The sequence below is a fragment of the Zingiber officinale genome, chromosome 4B (assembly GCF_018446385.1).
Source record: "Zingiber officinale cultivar Zhangliang chromosome 4B, Zo_v1.1, whole genome shotgun sequence".
In the NCBI taxonomy this organism is placed as follows: Eukaryota; Viridiplantae; Streptophyta; class Magnoliopsida; order Zingiberales; family Zingiberaceae; genus Zingiber; species Zingiber officinale.
In genome coordinates this window covers 71,823,260-71,844,353 of record NC_055993.1, presented here as the reverse complement: position 1 = coordinate 71,844,353, position 21,094 = coordinate 71,823,260, and the positions used below count along the sequence as shown (strand labels likewise).

Below are 21,094 nucleotides of genomic sequence, written 5' to 3'. Positions count from 1 at the left end.
TTCGTAAAGAAGAAGGATGGGTCTATGCGTATGTGTATAGACTACCGAGCGTTGAATAATGTGACGATCAAGAACCGGTACCCACTCCCATGAATCGATGACCTGTTCGATCAACTGAAGGGTGCGACCGTTTTCTCAAAAATAGATCTACGATCCGGTTATCATCAAGTGAAGGTGAAACCAGATGATATACCGAAAACAGCATTTCGAACTCGGTATGGACATTATGAGTTCATAGTTATGCCTTTCGGAGTAACCAACGCTCCTGCAGTATTTATGGACCTGATGAATCGAGTATTTACGGCATATCTTGATAAATTTGTAATTGTCTTCATTGATGATATACTTATCTACTCAAGAACCCCAGAAGAACATGCTGAACACCTGAATACTGTACTACAGATCCTTCAAGAGAAACAACTATATGCAAAATTCTCCAAATGCGAGTTTTGGCTTGACCGGGTAATATTTCTAGGTCATGTCATCTCCAAAGATGGAGTTATGGTGGATCCAAGTAAAATCGAAGCTGTAAATAACTGGAACCGACCAAAGAATGCCAGCGAAGTCAGGAGTTTTCTCGGACTAGCAGGTTATTACAGGAAATTTGTAGAGAATTTCTCCAAAATCGCAGCCCCTATGACAACCTTTACCAAGAAAAGTACCAAGTATGAATGGACAGAAGCTTGCGAGAAGAGTTTCACGGAATTAAAAAGGAGACTGACCAGTGCTCCGATTCTTACTCTTCCGGAAACCAACAAAGCTTCGATATGTACAGCGATGCTTCCATCACAGGACTTGGAGTTGTACTCATGCAAGATGGCAAAGTCATTGCTTACGCTTCAAGACAACTTAAAGAGCATGAGAAGAATTATCCCATTCATGACTTAGAACTAGCAGCCGTGGTCTTCGCTCTCAAAATATGGAGACATTATTTATATGGAGCTCAGTGTAAGATTTATACCGACCATCAGAGTCTGAAATATTTCTTCACGCAAAAAGACCTGAATATGAGGCAACGCCAATGGCTCGAATTAATTAAAGATTATGACTGCGAGATTCTTTATCACCCCGGAAAGGCGAACAAAGTGGCCGATGCACTCAGCCGAAAGTTCAGTGCCACCTGATGCAACTATTTTAAAGTTCGAGGATGAACTTTTTATGAGGTACGGGATACTGTAATACCCACTAAGCTTGTAAGATAAATATATGAATGTGGGATTTTGCCTTAGAAAATAATAGGAAGTGAGTTGAACCAAAAAGGAAATAAAAAGAAATAAAAATAGGGAGAGGTCAAGGATTGAACCTTGAACCTCTTATATTATATTTTATAGAATTAATGGGTAATAACCAGTTGGGATAGGAATAATATGTTGATAGAAAAGGAGAGAAACTTATGATAAAGGTAAGAGTAAAAGCTAGCCAAAAGAAAATAAGAAAAGAGCAAGAGAAAGGCAACTTGCCTTCCTCCCTTCCTCTCCCTCTTCCTCTTTGATTTTGCCGAAAATAAAAGAGGTTAATTAAGGGGATTCATTCCCCCTTATTTCACCATGAATGATGAGGATAAATAAATAAATAAAAATAAAAATAAAATAGAAAAAAAAGGCTAAGGGAGAAGGAAAGCAAAAACTAAGTTTGCTACCTCTTCCCCCTTAACATAAAAGAGAATATGTAAAGGGAAAATTCTATTTTCTCTCATTTTTCTCATTCTCTCCTCTCCCTCACCGAAATCTCAGTTCCCCCTCTCCACCATTTTCGGCCCCAAGCCAAGGTTTTCTCCTAAGAAAAACCTAAGATACAAGGAGGACTTAGCAAGGGAATCAAGGGAAAGGAACTAGAAGAAGAGGCTACTTCTTCTTCACCATACCTTAGATCCACAAGCGTAAAGGATGTAAGCTTCCCCTCACCTGTGGTACAAGGCTTTTATGTGCTTTTCGGATTTTATGAAGATTTTAAAACCTAGAAACAAGTTTGAGAAAATTCGGCCAAGAAGAGCTTTCAAAATCTAATGATGTTTAAACTAGTCTTCACTACATGATAGATTTTTCTATGCTATGTAAAGGGGTTCTCCTTCATGCTTTTATACCTATATGATGCTTGATCAGAGGAGTATTGAACCCTAGAATTTCGGCCAAAAATATTCTTAAGAGGCTTGGGAAATTTATTGTTTTACCCAACTAGTACAAGGTTCTCCCTATGAAATATTAAGGATCATGTATTAGTTTTCTTCCTTAGAAGATATTTGAAACTAAAAGAAAACCCACTCATATGATTCAGTCAAGAAAGGGTTTAGGATTAGGAAGACCTTTAAATTTAAATAACCATGCTCATGTGATAGAATACAAAGATCTTAAAGGATTTGTATGCTTGAATATTGCTAGAATTTCATGAACTCCTTCTTAGGGTTTTTCGGCCATGATGAGATGGATAGCTTAGAAAAGCGTAAACAAAATTTTAATATGATCAAGACCTCTGTGCTATTTAGATATGAAAGTTGTTTAATGTCCTCATGCTTAATTAGGGTGTAGAAAAATTAGTTGCATGACATATAACATGTATGACCACAAGGGGTCCTAGCTTATTCATGAACCAATTTGTATATATGTTTCTTAGTAACTTTTGCCATGAAACTTACTTAGGTTTTTCATGCTTTAGGCCACTTAAAAACCTAGCTAAGGAATGGTAGGTTTCGGCCATGAGAAAAAATAAAAGAAAAAGAGAAAAAGAAACCTAGAAAGCCTAAGACACAATTCATATGTATACTCATTATGCTTGTCTTTATACATGCTATGAAACTTGTATAAATTCTCATGCTTTTAGGCTATTTGAAGCCAGTTTATATTTTGAGAAAATTCAGCCAAGTAGGGTTTAAAAGACCTAGAGGCCTTAGAAATGAAACCAAATGTGTTAAAAGTACTTCTTATGAAAATAGGATAATGTGTTGATTGTTTCACATTCTTGTATAATTTTTCCATGACCTAAATGAACCCTTGAATGTTTCGGTCGTGAAGGAATAGATGCCCTAGAAACCATAGGACTTAAATTAAATATGCTCATGTCACTCTACATGAAATATGATAAGTAGAAAGCCAAGGTTCAATTGCTATATGTTGTTTTATGACCTAAACTGATGCTAGGGTATGTTTCGGCCATAACTATTGTATGATGCCTTGTATGAATTTATACATAATGTTAGTCCAAGTTCACATGCTTGTATGCTTGTTTGTAGCCCTAATGAGAACTTGTTAAATTTCGGCCATGACATATGTTAAGGGCTTAAAGAACTTAGGAACTAATTCAAATGTGTCAAATGTATTTACCTTGTTCCTTGGTAAAAATGTTATAAATATGATTTAAAGTTGTCCATGCTTTTATGTCATATGGAACCTTGTTTCACACCTTAAGGTTTCGGCCATATGAAATTAGGGACTTGAGGAACTTAGAAACTAAGTTAATCATGTTTATAATGCTTTCTATGAAAATGTTATGATGATAATTTATGTGCCACATGCTTGGATGTTGTGTTTAACCTAGATTGAGCTCTAAAGGGTTTCGGCCACAAGGGTTTAGGAAGCTTAGAACCAAGATGAATATGATACCATGTTTCCTATGATAGGATAATCACAAGATACACCCTTATGCTTAATATGTATGCTTGTGATTTATGACTTATGATATGATATGCATGCTTTTATGATATGATATGCTTTATGCTAAAAATATGCATGCTTATGTTATGATATGTGGTTAAATTATGCATGCTTTAATGCTATGTTTAGTGCTTAAAATATGCATGCTTCCATGATATGCTATGTGGTTAAATCATGCATGCTTGATGATATGCTTTATGCTTAAGATATGCATGTTTTATGATCTATGCCTAAGTGATGCATATTGTTATGACATGATGTATGCCTAAGTGATGCATACCTTTATGATATGATGTATGCCTAAGTGATGCATACCTTTATGACATGATGTATGCCTAAGTGATGCATACCTTTATGATATGATGTATGCCTAAGTGATGCATACCTTTATGACATGATGTATGCCTAAGTGATGCATACCTTTATGATATGATGTATGCCTAAGTGATGCATACTTTTATGACATGATGTATGCCTAAGTGATGCATACTTTTATGATATGATGTGTGCCTAAGTGATGCATGCTTTTATGATACATGATATATATGACATGTACTTTACTTTATGTGTGAGTGGCTTGTACCAAGGGTGGGCTCCATAAGCGCCCCGGGGACTAAGGACCTCGTTAGGGATGGGCTCCTAAGTGCCCCTAGGACTAAGGGCCTAGCATGTTTGCCTTGTAGGGTTCAAGACTTGCTACCTTGGACCTACAAGGTTGCGCGCAATATGTAAGTGGTACATAGCCGGGATCCCCCTTATGTTGAGATTACTTTCAAGTATATATATACAAAAAAAATGGTTTTAAAGATCATGAGACATACACATGTTTTTCGGATACATGTTTTCCAAAATCATATTGCATACACCTTATGAAATTATGCTATGTTTCATGCTATGCTCTTGATTATGATATGCCATGATAAGGTATGATTATGTTATGTTCATGCTATACCTTATAGACATGTTTCGGCCATGGATATGTTGATGCTTGATATATAGATTTCGGCCATGGATATGATGATGCTTTGATATACATGTTCGGCCATAGTTATGATGCTTTGATATACATGTTCGGCCATAGTTATGATGCTTTGATATACATGTTTCGGCCATGCTTTGATATACCATGATACTTAGTTGTTATACCATGTCTAGCTATGTTTTATGCAATGCACTAGGTATATGTTTCGGCCATGATGATGTTTGATATGCCATGACTAGTGGTGATTATATTATGATGCGTGATATGCTTGAATAGAATGCTAGGTTATGCCATGATTAGTTGAGATTATGACTTGTTGATACATTCTTGATTATGTGCTGATTTTTGATTTTAGTGAGTAGGAAAGGAACTTACTGAGCCATGAGTGCTCATAGCTTACTTTCCTTGTACCACAGATAAAGGAAAAAGTTGGATGAGTTAAAGGAGCAGCAGGAGGGGCAACGAAGATGTGTGTGGCGGTGGCTAGGCAACTAATTAAGAACCTGCTTTAAAACCTTTAAGAACTATGCTTTGGTTTTGTGAAATGTAATACACTATTGGTGACTTGATATTATGTTTTTATTGATTTTGTTATCATGTTATGAAACCATGTTAGTGTAGTTCGGTTTGAAATAAGTTAAGAAAAATAATTTTTAAGTCTTCCGCTGTAATACGTACGTAGAGTATCGTAGCCCCGTCCCTTAGGGTTAGCAGGGAGGGCGGGCGTTACATAGGATTTGCTCCCATGCCATGATACAACAGCAACACTGCATTAATAGTGTCCATCCCTGTCCTACTCACTAATTTGTCTTGTTTGATTGTCCATTGTAGTAGGAGGATCAACTCTACTTTCAAAATACCATGTGCCTAAACAACAATTAATCCCATTTTGTTTGGTTGAGAATTTTCACAACCCCATGCACTGTTGATTCATTAACTATGAAATGTTACAATCATTGCAAGCTAATAAATTAATGCATGGAACTGAACAATGATATTTTTTATATTTATTGTCTTCCATGATTTTTTTAAATTATTCTTCTGGTAGGTGGCGAAGCCAAGACCGTTGCAAGCTGCCAGCATTCCTGGGCTGCTTGGAATGCTCCAGAATATGTGTATTCTGAACTCTTTGTTTTGAATATGGATTGCAATATATTCTTTTAGTTACCTTAACTGTCTAGTTGTCTTATCAATTGAATGCAATAAATGTCTTTTTCCTTGAATTCTATGTGCTACATGAATTTTTAAATAATCTGACATGTTTTTATGTTCTTTCTAGTAAATGGGCCGAGGATAAGTTTCTTCTTCCTATGATGTAATCTTAATCTTTGCACGACTTGTAAGATAGATAGATGGCAATGGCGGATAATATAAAAAAGATCTTTTGAGTAATTTCACCTCTTCAATAGTGTTAGTTTAGAACTTAATCCTGATTATTATGCATCAATTAGTATAGATTTGATTGTGTGGTCTAATCATTTGCATGTATCAGTTTGTTGCCATGGCTTGTCCTTATCCTAATTTTCTAGAATAATCTTTCTTTATACTTTACAACCAATGTATTGATCCTTAAAGAATTTAATGTTGTTTTTCTTCTGCTGAAACAGGAATGGGATGCTCTAATGCTATCTAATTTTGCACTTGAGAATCAATTACACACAACTAGGCAAAAGTTGAGTCATCTCTGTATCAGGTATGAAAACTCTTAGACAAGTGCATGTTTTGTTGACCAACTACTTTATCCATCAGAATATGTTATTTTTGCCTTTTGCGCATGTAGCTATAACATATTTTTATCTTTAATTTGGTCATTTATTTTTCTCATTAAAGTTTGTTGTATGGATTAAAGCTTCAGGATATAGAGGTTTTGTCCAACTTAAACATAACGTCATACATTTTGCTAACACATTAAAATGAGTCCAACTCAAGTACAACTACATCAACAACTTCCCCTTAAGTTTCTAAAAAATGATTGTACCATAACTAGAGATGATACTATAGGAAGGTTCAAGTCTATCTAAGTACTCACTAGAATCCATGACCTTGCTTGCCTTTCATGTAGTCATGTTGGCTTCTAGGAGATGATACCATAACTAGAGATCTCAGCATCCAAGTCGTTACAAAGAAAATAACCTACAATCCAATGGAATGGACCAACAGATAGACTCCATCAATACCAATAAGTATAGTTGTATGATAAGTTATATGTATTGGCTTGTGATATGAGTAATCTATTATGTCTGTCATGTTAAAGGATTATTACTTCACTTCCATAATGCAATAATTCAATTGATGTCTATTGTGTCGGTTAAAGGATTGTTTTTGACCTCACATCAATTACTGTTTTCATCTTTTTTTAAGCAGAAATGGCTAATGAATGTTGCTCTATCCAACTGATTGACGGAGATGGTGTATTCAATGTCACGAGTCTTGAACACTTTATGAAGTCAGTGAAGTTGGCAGATCATGGATTCTCCTATGCTGTAGTTTCTATCATGGGTCCACAAAGTAGTGGTATGTCTTTGAGTTTCTTGAATTCTATTTTCGTATTTTATGTGCTTGAAGGCTATGTTTATTATAAGGTGATTTGGTCAAATATTTTTCCCTAATTGTTTTTATTGTGTTATCAGGTGATTTGGTCACATATTTGTGAATCTAGGGAAGTGATATCACTTTCAAGATGCAGAACGAAGCGGGTGAAATGATGAATCTTTATATCCCTAGAAAATGGTGATTATCTTATCAATAATTAGATCTTCTGTAGCCTGGATATATTGATCGATTATGTTGATTATTGTGATGTTTTTTCCAACTTTCGTTTTCTCCCCTAGTTCTGCTACGAACAGACTAATCACTGCCAAGGATCACACATCCGTCCAAATCAATATTGGACACTTGGATGATAATGGAGTGTACACCGGCCAGTATACCACTTTTGCTCTTTCTGGCTTTATTCGTGCTCAGGTTTGTTCTATCTTTGAACTAAAAGTATGATTTTTATATGTATTCTCCCTCTATTGAAATTTACTTTTTTTGTATAGTGCAGCCTGTTTAGTTCCATATTAATCAGCTCCTGACCAGGATTTATTCCATTATAGTGTAAAATGACCTGATAATTTCCCCTAGTCCCACCTCCAAAGTGCATGTTATCAAGTTGTCTTTTTTGCTAACAAAAGTTTACTTTTCAATTTCGAATGACATGCAAACTGTCCTGGATTGGTTGCGTTATACCTTGTTTCAATGCATTATTGATGCAGGGAAAAGTGGCAAGCTTGAATATTTGTGATGTTATGTGTTCAGATCAATAAAGTCTGTTAAGTTTCAATGCCCATAGTGATTTTTTACAAGTAAAAAAAAAATGTAATTACAATTATCATGTCATATGTTTTGCAAAAATCACATGTTAAGGATATTAACTAAGCATATCGAACCTGAAGCTTTCGAGCATCCAATGAGCAACAATTAACATATTGATATGGGGATATTTTCTTCCCAGATTAGTTTGCCTTTTACAATTTTGACTTGGCATTTAAAATATATACTTGCAATCTGCCTATTATAGATTGATCCGGTTGTAAGAACAGGGGCCCCCCGACCGGTGGGGTCAACGCCACGTGTAAGGCAAAGTGGCAGGTGGCCGGGCGGCGAGGGGCGGGTTCGACTGGCCGGGCGGCCGACCGGTGTCTAGTTGATGGTTAAAGGCATCTCGTCGAAAGTCAGGGGTTCGGCGCTCAGCGGACGAGATCGCATAGACAATCGGATTGCACGCTCGGCCAAAACGATCAGGTAGCATACTGCTAATAGTCTCCACAAAGCACGTGATTGAGAACCTCCCTAAGTAAACCACTGCATACGTCCGGCCGGATGTCACAGAAGCTGGTCGTCCGAACTCTCTCCGGGGAGTAATGGCGAAAGGACAAGTGACATCTTTTTCTGACAGCGGGTATGTTCCACGTGTAGGCCATACTTCAAATCTTATGACAGGGGGTTCCGCTGTTCCATCAAGGACATGCTTGGACTGTAGCAGTATGAGTCAGGTAAGCTCACTGACAAGCCCTTACTGGGGGATGGGTCGCGGACACGTGTACACCTCGGTATGTGTACACTCGCTTCTCCGCTGCCCTATATAAAGGCCCTCACCCTTCGCCGGAGGTACGCGTTCTGATATTTGGAGAGCCACTTTTTCACTGCTTGCTTGCCTGACTTGAGCGTCGGAGGGTCGCCGCCGGGAATCCCTTCCCGGCCCGACTTCTGTGCAGGTCCGCCGGAGCACCGTCCGACCGGCCGAGGATCTACGTCAGCTGCCAGGAGAGCGCCACGTGCCCAACGTCCGTTGGTTCACCGATTCGGACAGGATCATAGATCATGGAGGAAAGTGAGACCTCTAAGGAGAATGCTGAAAGGCCTCCGCGAGTGGATCACTGGACAGAGAAAGGATCAATCCCCTAGCACGAGAGCCAATATCCCTGTCAGGTAATTAGTTTGTGTTTGATGTATCTGCCTTTACTGTGCTGACTTCCTTTTACCATCATGCTTCATTCAACTACTTTACTTTATCAAGATCGATTAGAACAAGGATTAAATTTTGTTTTCCCTTTCCATTCGATTACTTTTGAATTGGTCATGACTTTTGCAACTACTTCTAAGATTCTGTTCAACTACCTTCTTCTTAAAGAATTGGACGCTCCGTAGTTGTGGGCGAAGTAATACTGATGACCTACTTGCACAAGAAGCACAATGAAAAGGGAAATACATAATTAATATAAGACAGTTCTATAGTGTTGTAGTGCAAATGTACTATTATTAAAGGTTAAAACAAAATGATAATCTTAAAATTACCAACTTGTGTTGGAAAGCTTGCAATGCTCCCCATTGATGGATCAAATCAAGCTCGATTATTATAAGTTAAAGGTAATAATCTGCAGCCAAATGTGATGGATATAGTTCCCCATTAGATGTGTAATGGGCATTTTTCTTGCAGGGGAATGGTTGGCTGATCAAGAACCGGACAAGTAATATATATTATGTGACTTCCTTTTCTCCAGAACATAAATAAATTAAGGAAATAATGCCTTCTAGTTTTAAGTCTAAAATTTATTTCTTGTTTTTATTTTTGATTTCTCCTGCATGGCATAATGTTTTCTGCTTGATTTTTCTGTTGGAGCAGCTCATGCTATCCGATGGTTCTGGAAGATACTCTATTTTTTAGGATCTACTATATGAAAATACTGTATGAGAAGTTTAATTTAGAGTATATCACAATGAAGAAAATAACAAACCTTGTTAGCCAGTTTTTGTTATATACTTTGCAAACTCTAAAGCTCTATATTACTGGAGACTAGCTAGACTTGTTGTTGTTGAATTGGATTAAAATCATGTGATTTTATTTTCATAGGAAGTAAAAGGGTGTTTAGAAGATGCACAAGTAGAGAAGATTTGATCCAACAAAACAAGATACTTTGGCATATATATGTGTGATATATTGTTATGGGTACTATTTAGTTTTGTAAACTTTGGTGATGTTTGGATGTTGATGTTTGGTACTTTAATGATGTTTGGATGATGATGTTTGGATTGTAGGTTCTTGATAAATGATATTTTGTAGATAACTTGAACTGAAAGTGAGGTATACAGTAATTTTAGTTTGTGCCTAGAAAGAAGTATTGTTATCATATTCAAATGTGTACAGCGTCTTTGTCATCATCATCTTTATGCCATTTACTCCTGGGAAATGACTTAACTTGCAATCATATGCTATTTACCTCAGGGAAAAGATAATGACCATACCCAGAAAGGAGAAGAAAAGAGAAGCTAGGAGGGAGGAGAAAGCATAGGCTGTTTAGAAAGCATATATAAACTCTGCATAATACCTCAGGGAAAAGGCTGCAGTTCTCGATATGGTGTTTAGAAGATGCACAGGTAGAGAAGATTTGATCCAACAAAATAAGATATTTTGGACTTCATATATATGTGTGATATATTGTTATGGGTACTATTTAGTTTTGTAAACTTTTGTGATGTTTGGATGTTGATGTTTGGTACTTTAATGATGTTTGGATGATGATGTTTGGTACTTTAATGAAATTTGCACTGGATGATGATGTTTGGATCGGATTGTAGGTTTTTGATATATGATATTTTGTAGATATATTATTTAAATAAAATAATGGTTATTAAATGATGGAAAAAATTCAATTTTTTATTTATTGTCAAAATATTGTATATTGTACCCAAAGACATCAGTTTAAATATGTGAAACTGTTGTCAATGACATTAAAAGACAACAGTGAAAAATCATTGTCAAATTGATGTTAAATAACATTGTTGGCTAAAAAGACAACGATTTTTAACCGTTGTCAAACCGTTGTCATTAGCTAAAAAGACAACGGTTTTTAGCCGTTGTCGTAGACAGTTCAAAACTGTTGTTGAAGAGCCTATTATTAAAGGCATACGTTCAAAGACAACTGTGAACAACTGTTGTCAATGACAAGACAACGGGTTTTTTCCGTTGTAAAATTGTTGTCTGTCTTCAAAGACAACGGTTAAAAACTGTTGTTTTTGTCTTCAAAGACAACAGTTAAAAACTATTGTCTTTGAGCACCCCCTTTAACAACACAGCCTTTAACAACAGTCCGAAAGGGGCTACGACAACGGTGAAAAACCGTTGTTGTAAGGCTTTTTTCTTGTAGTGTTCCATTAAGTTTTGAGCTTATCTTAGGCTTTAAATCATGGGCATCGTGAGGTAGGTTCGATTCAATGCGCTGCTTTGTGCTAATCCAAAGGCTTAGGGAAAATCCAATTGTGTGAGCAATTATGGGTGACAAAGTTGCTGGAGTCGCTATTCAGAACCTTTCGGGTGCAGAAAATATCGGGTGAGTTATGTTGGTTTTTATTTTCCCCTTTTTTCTTTATTTCAGATTATTTTTCAGGCACAATTTTTTAGTTTATACAAAATAATCTGACATTGTTGGAGCCTGTCACGGTTATGCATTATTGTTCATAACTCGCATTGCTGCATGTATGTGGAGTTAACATTGTTTTTGATCATCCTTACCATCACTATCTAACGTGTTTTTCCTTGCTATCAGTATTGGCTAAATGAATTCTATTGGCTATAACACTAGTAATATTCAAATTAGTTAACTTTTTATTGCATTGGATAATTGATTAAATATTTTCTTTGATCTTCCTCTACACTTTTACCTGCCACTCAAATTGTTAACTCTTTTAACTTAAAAGGAATAATGATTACACAAGATTCTACATTCTCCTAAGTATTTAATTCATTAGCATAATTATTTAGGTTGCTTTCTTTGTCTTTCATTCTGCTCTTGCTTGACTATTGGTTTGCACATCATATGTTTTTCACAAACTGATGAAGGTGTAAAAACAATATTTTTTTCGATGGAGAATGGTAGGAACATTGGGAATTAAGGGAAAAAATGGTTCATATCTCAATTTCTTGACTCTTGTGTATGCATTATCTTATGTATGTGACTATGCACTACGTTTTGTAAGCAGTAAGGATTGAACCTTCTATGATCTGTTCAACTTGTTGGCAAAAATTGATGACTTAATGCACTTGCATAGATGCATTCCATTGAGGTGGAAAATTTTTCTTTACAGCCCTTGAAGAAGTAGAGAGGAGACTGGAGAAGAAGATTTTCTAATACTAATAAGAGAACTATTATACATAACTTGGCTTTCACTGTATGCATTTGCCACTTCTTGACATGTGTATGTCCTTGTAGATGAGGCAACAGGGTGATCTGCAATACTTTAGACCAGCTCTTTGTGTAGTATGCAAACCAAATGCCAAAGATGCTACAGCTCTTTGTGGGAGAGTGAATAGCTGGATATGTATCAATTTTGCAAAGAATGTGCAAGATAATTTGGCTAGGGGATTTTGTCATGAGCATGCTCAGATGTGCCAGATATTAGGAATGGTATGACTTCAACTTTTTTACTACAGCATGTGATTTACTACATGTAATTTAATTCTTAATTATCTTTTTTGAAGAAGAGCCACATAGATCATTATTTTTATCTACATTTTTTATAGGAATTTTCTCTAGATCCCGTGCTTCAACCTCTAACTGCTCGGCTTGATCATGTTGAAAGAGCGCTTTCAACACGCTATCATGATGCAATGACCATACTCCAACCTCAGGGAAAGGAGCTTGGTTTGCTCATTGTTATATTGCCTGATAATGATGGTTCTCTTTATGGTATGATGTCTTTCTTGCACTTGATCTTGTTCGACACAACTTGATATTTTTGCTTGTTGACAAATATCAATTGGCTAAACCTTTTAGCTTTAATTTTTTTCCCTTTCCTTGTTCACTTTATTATTATATGTCATAGTTATTACAGGTGATCAAAAGCAGATATGTGAGACTATCCTTGGTTTAGTTTTCACAATGTTATTTGACAAAGCATGTTTTCAGGATGAGTAAACAGTACCTTGCCAATGTTGGCCACTAGATCAATGGAAAGGTGAGTACGTGGAAGGTGGATATATTTTTCTTGTTCTGCTTTGTTTTACTAAGGCTTGATTCATAGGTTGGAGGAAGGGACACAGTTCTTGTCGATGCATTGTCAAGGCGCATTCCTCTTGTTAGCAACCGACCAACTATAATATTTGGTGCTGACGTAACACATCCTCATCCTGGGGAAGATTCTAGCCCTTCTATCGCGGTTGTAAGTAATTTTGTCAATCACCATTTCTTGCTCTATGTATAGTTGCCTTGATGTATCCTTACTATCTTGATTATATTTGGTTTGTCAGGTTATTACGTCTCAAGACTGGCTCGAGGTGACAAAATATGCTGGATTAGTCTGTGCTTAGGCCCATCAAGAATTAATTCAAGATTTGTTTATGGTCTAGCAAGATCCTCAATGAGGAACTCTTACTAGTGGCATGATAAAGTATGAAATACAATCTAAAACCAATTTTAAATAGAATGTTGGTTTTCTTTTCCAATTTACCTAGATGAGTAGAACATCTGTCATGCAATATCCAGGGAGCTACTTATTTCCTTCAAAAAGGCTACTAGAATGTTGTCGATTCTAAGATATGTCATCCTACTGAATTTGACTTCTACTTGTGCAGTCATGCAAGCATTCAAGTAACTCATCTAACAACTAATACTTTTTGTATGATATACTTATTCAGGTAACTATTGTAAAAACATATGTGTGTTTATTATTCTTTCAGAACAAGTTTTTTCATACATATAATAGTATATTTCTTTTGATATCAATAGGTTGTTGATCTCCAGTGCCTTATCAAAGGGGTAGAAAGATTGGACTTTTTGATGGAGCTAGTGTGGGGAAGACTAGATTTAATATGGAACTAATGATCAACAATATTAGAAAAAGTTTGCATGAAAGAATCAGCAAGTGAGAAAGAGGATTCAAATGAAATCCTATAAGTTGAAGATTGTGATGAGACTTAGGTTGACAATAAGTAAGTGCAATCCTACATGGCATGAACCACCATCACAAGTTTCTAGTCTTTTGGCTATTGTTCATTAGTTGTAAATGGAGTTTATTTGTTTATTTGTATTGGGATAAATTTTATTTGAATATGAGATATGTTTTTTCTTTTGTGATTGTAATTCTTGTATAAATAACATTTTGAATCGCATTGATATGAGGAATATTCTTTCTTTTGTGATTATGAGCCTTTATTATATATTTATATTAAAATCTGATATATTGGTATTAAAAGATAATAGTTTAAAATACAATGATTTTAAATCGTTGTTGTCTATCCAAATGAGTAAGACCACGAAGTGTATGGCCATACCCAAATGAGTCAATATGAGATATTAAGCTCATTTGATTGAGTGAGTCTACTTGGAGTTCAAGATTTAGATTGGTCAAAGGATGACACGGTCTATGCCTCACATTGATCAATCTAGATGTCTAGGATAGAAGGACACTTGTCATATATTGTGAGGAGTCACAATTAGTAGTCACAAGGTGATGTTGGATCTCGACATTTCTTGTAACTTGGGTAGCAATGATGTATTGCTAGATGCCGCTCATTGCTTATGTTTCTAAAGGAGTTTAGAAACATTGCCAACGTTACAAGAGCCTATTGGGTCACACACAAAGAACAAGTGGATGGAGATTAGGTTCATATGATGAACCAATTGGATTAGGTTCATATGATGCACCAAAGATTGGATTCGAATTAGACTTATTGAGTTAGACTCAATTAGATTCAATTGTTGAATGAGTCTAATTTAAATTTGATTCATTGAGTCAATTTATATTAATGAATTGAGATTCATTAATTTGAAATTGACTTGAATCAAAGGTTGGATTTAACTCAACAAGGAAGAAATTGGTCAATTTTGACTTGACCAAATGGAATTTGAAACATCAAGTTTGACTTGATGTATTGCCACAGCATAAGGATGACTCATCCTTGCCACATCACCTCCACCTCATGAGGTATGCCACCTCATGGGGGTTACACTCTTCCCTTGGTTTTAATGTGGCCGGCCACATTAATGAAGGGGGTTACATTGTGTGGTCGGCCACACTAATGGTAGGAGGATTTTGATTTTGTGGAGTTATGTGTGCATTCATTCTATGATCTTCTTGCTTGCTTCTCCCCTCTCTTGGCTAGAGGTTGCCGTGACTTCCATGGTGAGAAGACGGTGGTTGAGTGAGTTAATCCAAGAAGTCCAAGAAGAAAGGTAATATTTTTAGAGGAGTGCATTGTATTCTCTTCTTTGCTTTTCTTTCTTCTTCCATTCCCATCCGAGAGCCCTAGAGAGAGTGCTAGCACACTTGGGGTCTTTCTTCTCCATCCTTGAGTGCTAGAGAGTACTCCTTGTTCGTGTGGATATCACTAGAGAAGTATCTATCTTGATACTTTAGAGATCCGACACGTACCTTGGACAAGCGGGATTTTGCGAGGGCACGCATCGAAGGTAAAATATTTTTCTTTGTAGATCTATTGTAGATCAAAGAATTAAAACTCGTACTCTTGTTTTCCGGAAATTTTCCTTGCACGGATCTACGGCTTTGGGTGATTCGGGGTTTCCGCGACGCGAAAAGCGGTTTTCGCGGCCCGAAAAACCCATCAGATCATGCCTTTAAGACATGTTCATAGCATGGAACCCATTGTGATTGAGGCATGACCGTGCCTTTTGGGCATGACCTGCCCATAGAACCTTCTGTCTGGCCTTAGGACAAAACACAACTATGCCTGGGAGGCACGATCATGGCCTAAAACTTTTTGCCTGGGAGACATGACCATGTCAGTTGAATAAGGTATGGCCATGTCAAAAGACATGACCATGCCTTAGAATAATCTGCCCCTGGTGGGATGAGACATGGCCCTGGTGAAGTAAGCACGACCATGCCTTATGGCCTTGGTGAATTAGGCATGGCCCTGGTGAAGTAAAACATAGCCCTAGTGAAGTAATGTGTAGCCCTAGTGAAGTAGGCATGATCCTGGTGAAGTAGACATGACCTTGATTTTGTAAGCATGATCCTGGTTTTGTAGGTGTGGCCCTGCTGAAGTAAGGCATGACCCTGGTGAAGTAGGCATGACCCTGATTTTGTTAAAGTCTCCCCAATCTTGTTTCGACATCCAATATGCTTAATTTATATTTCTTATCAATGAAAATAAACAAAAAGTAGTTCTCTAAACTAAAAAACTAAAAATAACAAAATCACATAAAAGTAGTGTATGAGAATGTAAATCAGGCTCATGAAATGTAACAAGATATATGCTAAACAATACTTAAAAATATATATTCTACACACATCAGTAATTTAAACTGTATATCTGGGGGTCCCTCATATGATAGGGAATTCCTTTTAATCAAACTTTTTATCTTACCTCTTCTACTTAATATCATTGAAATACAATGAGATAAACACTTGGGTGCAACCGACGTGAGATTGTACCAATATTTCAACTAGCCTCACAATGAAATTACAATCTTAGAATCGTTTACTAACCAATTTTCCCAACTCACTTGCATCATCTAGACCTTTTACTCTCCTACTCTCTCTCTCTCTCTCTCTCTCTCTCTCTCTCTCTCTCTCTCTCTCTCTCTCTCTCGAGTTCTGGTTCTCAAACATTTAAATCTTGATAGTCTAGATAACTTGCTTCACATACTCAACTAGTAGTTAGTCAATAGTCTCTGTGTGATCAATATTTTATTACTTGATGACTTAATCATGCACTTACGATAAGACAACAGGTAAATTTTTTTATCTTAATATAACAAAAATATGATATCCTATTTTCATATATGATAATATTTTTATTTATAAGTAAATTTATTTTAATTTGTAAATCTATAAAACTCATAGCTCAATTAGTTGTTTATATACTGTCTCATTCTTAAAATTATATATTTTATTTGTTAATGCACTGAATATTTTTCTATAGGTCATTAGAGGTGACATTTTAGTATTTTATTATGCACTCTCTGATATGTTAACAAATATAGTAAGTTTTTTATATTCTTAATTATATATCAAATATTTATTTACTTAATCCTAATAATTTTGTTTGATAGTCTCCACATGGTGGGCGATGGAGTTCTCTTGGCTAGTCAGCTTCATCACCCAACACTAGATCTATAGCGCCCCCCCCCCAACCCCTTTCAGGTGCAAGACCTTCCCATGCACCTTTGCAAGCACCTTCTCATTCACAATCACCATTACATTTTCTAGTTCATTTGTCACTACCCACGTATGTTCCTAATTTGGCTAGACACTCATTTGTTGATATTATAGACCCTTGAGAGTTTATAGTCCCGCTCGAAGATTTGTAAGTACTATAAAATATTTTATTTTTTCAACTATCTTAATTATTTATTTAACATTATTTTTATGTAACATTATACAACAACAACCAAACCATATCCCACTAGGCGGGGTCAACTATATGGATCCTTTTACGCAATTGAACTCTATCTCCTACTATATCATCATCTATACTTAAATAAATTTTATCTTATTTTATTATTGCTAACCAAGTCCATTTTTATCTTCCTCTTCCTTGTTGGATATGTGTGTTTGTCATAGTTTTATATCATCTAACTGAAGCATTTATTGGTCATCTAAGTACATGTTCGTACCTTCTTAAATGTGCCCCTCAGAGTTTTTCCTTAATAGATGTAACTCTGACTTTCTATCTAATGCTCCCATTTCTTATTTTATCCATCCTCGTATGTCCACACATCTACCTTAACATCCTCATCTCTGCAACTCTCATCTTCTGCTCATATGCTTAAGTCATAGCCCAACATTCAGCTCCATATAACATATCAGGTTTAACTACGATTTTGTAGAATTTTCCTTTAAGTTTAGAGGTACTTTACAGTCACAAAAACACCTGATGCTCTCCTTCATTTTAACCATCCTACTTATATTCTATGTAAAACATCTCTCTCAATCCCTCTATCACTTTATAAAAAAGATCATAAATATTTAAAGCTCTCAGTTTTGGATAACTATCATCTCCTATCTTAACAATTATCTCATTACGTCTAATATTGCAAAACTTAAATTCTATATATTTCGTCTTTATTCTACTAAGCCTAAAATTTTTTTCTTCTAGTATTTCCTACCAAGATTCTAGTTTAGCATTTACTCCTTTGTGTGTTTCATCTACTAAAATAATTTTATCTATAAACAATATGCACCACGATACTGTATCTTGAATACGTGTAGTGAGTTCGTTCAAATTAGTGTAAAAAGATAGGGACTTAGAGCTAATCCATGATGTAACCTTAGCTTTAATGGAAATGTTTCAGTTACTCCACCTGAAGTCTTTACTCTGGTCATTACATCATCGTACATATCCTTAATTAGTTTAATATATGTTACACTAACACCTCTCTTTTATAGAATTCTCCATATAATTTCTCTTGAGACTATATCATAAGCTTTTTCTAAGTCAATGAATCTTATATGTAGATCTTGTTTTTGCTCCTGATATTTTTCAATTAGTTATCTAAGAAGATGTATAACTTCTATTATCGACCTTCCACGCATTAATCCAAATTAATTTTTGATCACTGTGGTCTCTTTCCTTAATATTTTTTTCTATTACTTTTTCCTAAAGTTTCATGGTATGACTCATTAGTTTAATAACCCTATAGTTTGTATAGTTTTCTACGTCTCCCTTATTCTTATATAAGGGAATTAGAGTACTTACCCTCTATTGATCGAACATTTTTTTATTTTGAATATTATGTTAAATAATTTTATAAGTCATTTAATACTTTGTTTCCTTAGGTACTTACATACCTCTATTGGAATATCATATAGTCCAACGACTTTTCTATTATGCATCTCATTTAAAACTTATTCTACTTCTGAAGTTTGAATGTTGCGATAAAAATTTAAATTTCTATACTCATTTGACCTACTTAAATTATCTAAGTTAAGTTGTTCATCTAAACCTTCATTAAAAAGTTAATGAAAATACCTCTTCCATCACTCTTTTATTTCTCCATCATTTACTAGTACTCTATTACATTCATCTTTAATATATTTTATTTGGACAAGATCTTTTATCTTCCTTTCTTTCGCTTTAGCTATTGTATAAATATCTCTTTCCCCTTCTTTTGTATCTAATTTTTGATATAATCATTCAAAAGTTTTATTTTTTTTTACTTCATTCACTACTTTCATAGCCTCTTTCTTAGCTATTCCATATATATTTTTTAAAATTTTCTCATTCTTAAAAATATATAATCCAATATAAACTATTCATTTTTTCCTTCACATTTTCTTGTATTTTCTCATTCCACCATCAGGATTCCTTATTTAGTGGTGCATGTCCCTTTAACTCATCGAGTACACTCTTAGCTACTATTTTCAACTTTGATATCATCTTATCTCATATCGTATTAGAGTCACCATATATTTCACCTAATACTTGTACTCCAGCATTCTCCTTAAATATATTTTACTTTCCATCCTTTAATTTCCACTACTTAATTCTAGAAGTCGTATATATTTTCTTTCTATTGATATTATGCTTGAGGCATATATCCAATACTACAAACCTATGTTAGGTAGTTAGGCTTTCTCCAAGGATGACCTTGAAATCTTTACAAATATTTCTATCCTTCTTCATAACCATAAGAAAGTCAATTCAAAATTTATTATTCCCACTTTTGAATATGACCAAGTGTTCTTCTCTTTTCTTAAAAAATATATTAGCTAATATAAGGTCATATGCTATCACAAAATCTAATATAGTTTTTCCTTCTTTATTTCTCATTCCAAACCCATAACCCCTATGTACCCTCTCATATTTTTTATTTTTCACTCTAACAAGTCCATTTAGATCACCTCCTATTAAAATTATTTCATTAGACAAAATATTTTATAATACTTTATCTAAGTCATCCCAAAATCTTGATTTGGTAGTTTTATCTAATCCTACTTGCAGTGCATATATTGTAAAATACAGAAACAAAATAATAATTAAATAATAAGATTATTTGAGAAAATAATCTTATTGGAATTTTTACGAATTTTTGGGATTTAATCGGAGCTCGTATGACGTATGTTAAGGGGATAAATTATTGGGCCAAGGGAAAGCCTGTTTAAGCTACCCTATTTAAACGAGGAAATGTCTAAAATTTTTATTTATTTTCCTTTTTTTAATTTCCTCCCCTGTGCCCTAAAACCTACGCCGACCCCTTTCTTCCCTCGCGCCTTCATCTCGCGACGCCGCCCTCTCTGCCTTTGCCGAAACCCTTTCTCCTCGACCCACCGTCGACCTTTCCTCTCCTCACGCGAGCACCAACGAACGATCTCTCCCTCACGCGAGCACCAGTCGGCGATCTCTCCCTCATGTGAGCACCACAGCCGGTGATCTCTCCCTCGCACGAGCACCCTAGACGCTACCGACCCACTGCCCTAGATCGCCGGAAGCCAAAAATGCAAGAAGGCGACAGAGGTAGGTTGCTTGAGCTCCTCCTCGAATTCCATCTTTTGCCGATCTCTGTTGTACCCTAGCTATCTCCACCGCCGCCACCTCTCTCACAACCCTGCTTTGTCGTCGATCACCGAGGCCTGACGCCACGTAACCTAATGCAGTCACCGGTGTAGTCCCTAGTCGGTACCATCAGCTGCAACTGAGGTCAGCATCTCGACTAACCAAGGCCGACCAACTGCCCTGTTATTCCCGATCGCACCAAATCTCTGTTGGGCATCGCCTCTTGATTGTGTCGGCCCCAGATCTAGAGCTCCACTTGTTCCATAGCAATTTCGGATTTCATCATCGAAGGGTTTCAGATCTGTTGGGGTAAGGTTCCTGAAATTCAAGCTTGATTTGGGATTAGAAGGCTTATTAATGGATTTATAGTTTGGGTTGTTAGGTTTACAAGAGAAGGAGGTGGAGGATAGTTGTAGATTGCTCGGTTGGCTATAAGCCACTTCTAGTGCCACCTTGATACTAAATTGG

General features: G+C 35.9%; 1 long non-coding RNA gene and 1 pseudogene across 1 annotated transcript; both read left to right on the top strand.

Annotated features, from left to right (window-relative positions):
• The first annotated feature begins 7,100 nt into the window (after positions 1-7,100).
• Positions 7,101-7,602, top strand: LOC121977609. The gene is made up of 3 exons (XR_006110969.1): positions 7,101-7,143; positions 7,260-7,359; positions 7,461-7,602. It is a non-coding gene; the product is annotated as an uncharacterized LOC121977609 (long non-coding RNA).
• Positions 7,603-9,022: 1,420 nt separating this feature from the next.
• Positions 9,023-13,808, top strand: LOC121978308 (annotated as a pseudogene).
• The last annotated feature ends 7,286 nt before the right edge of the window (positions 13,809-21,094 follow it).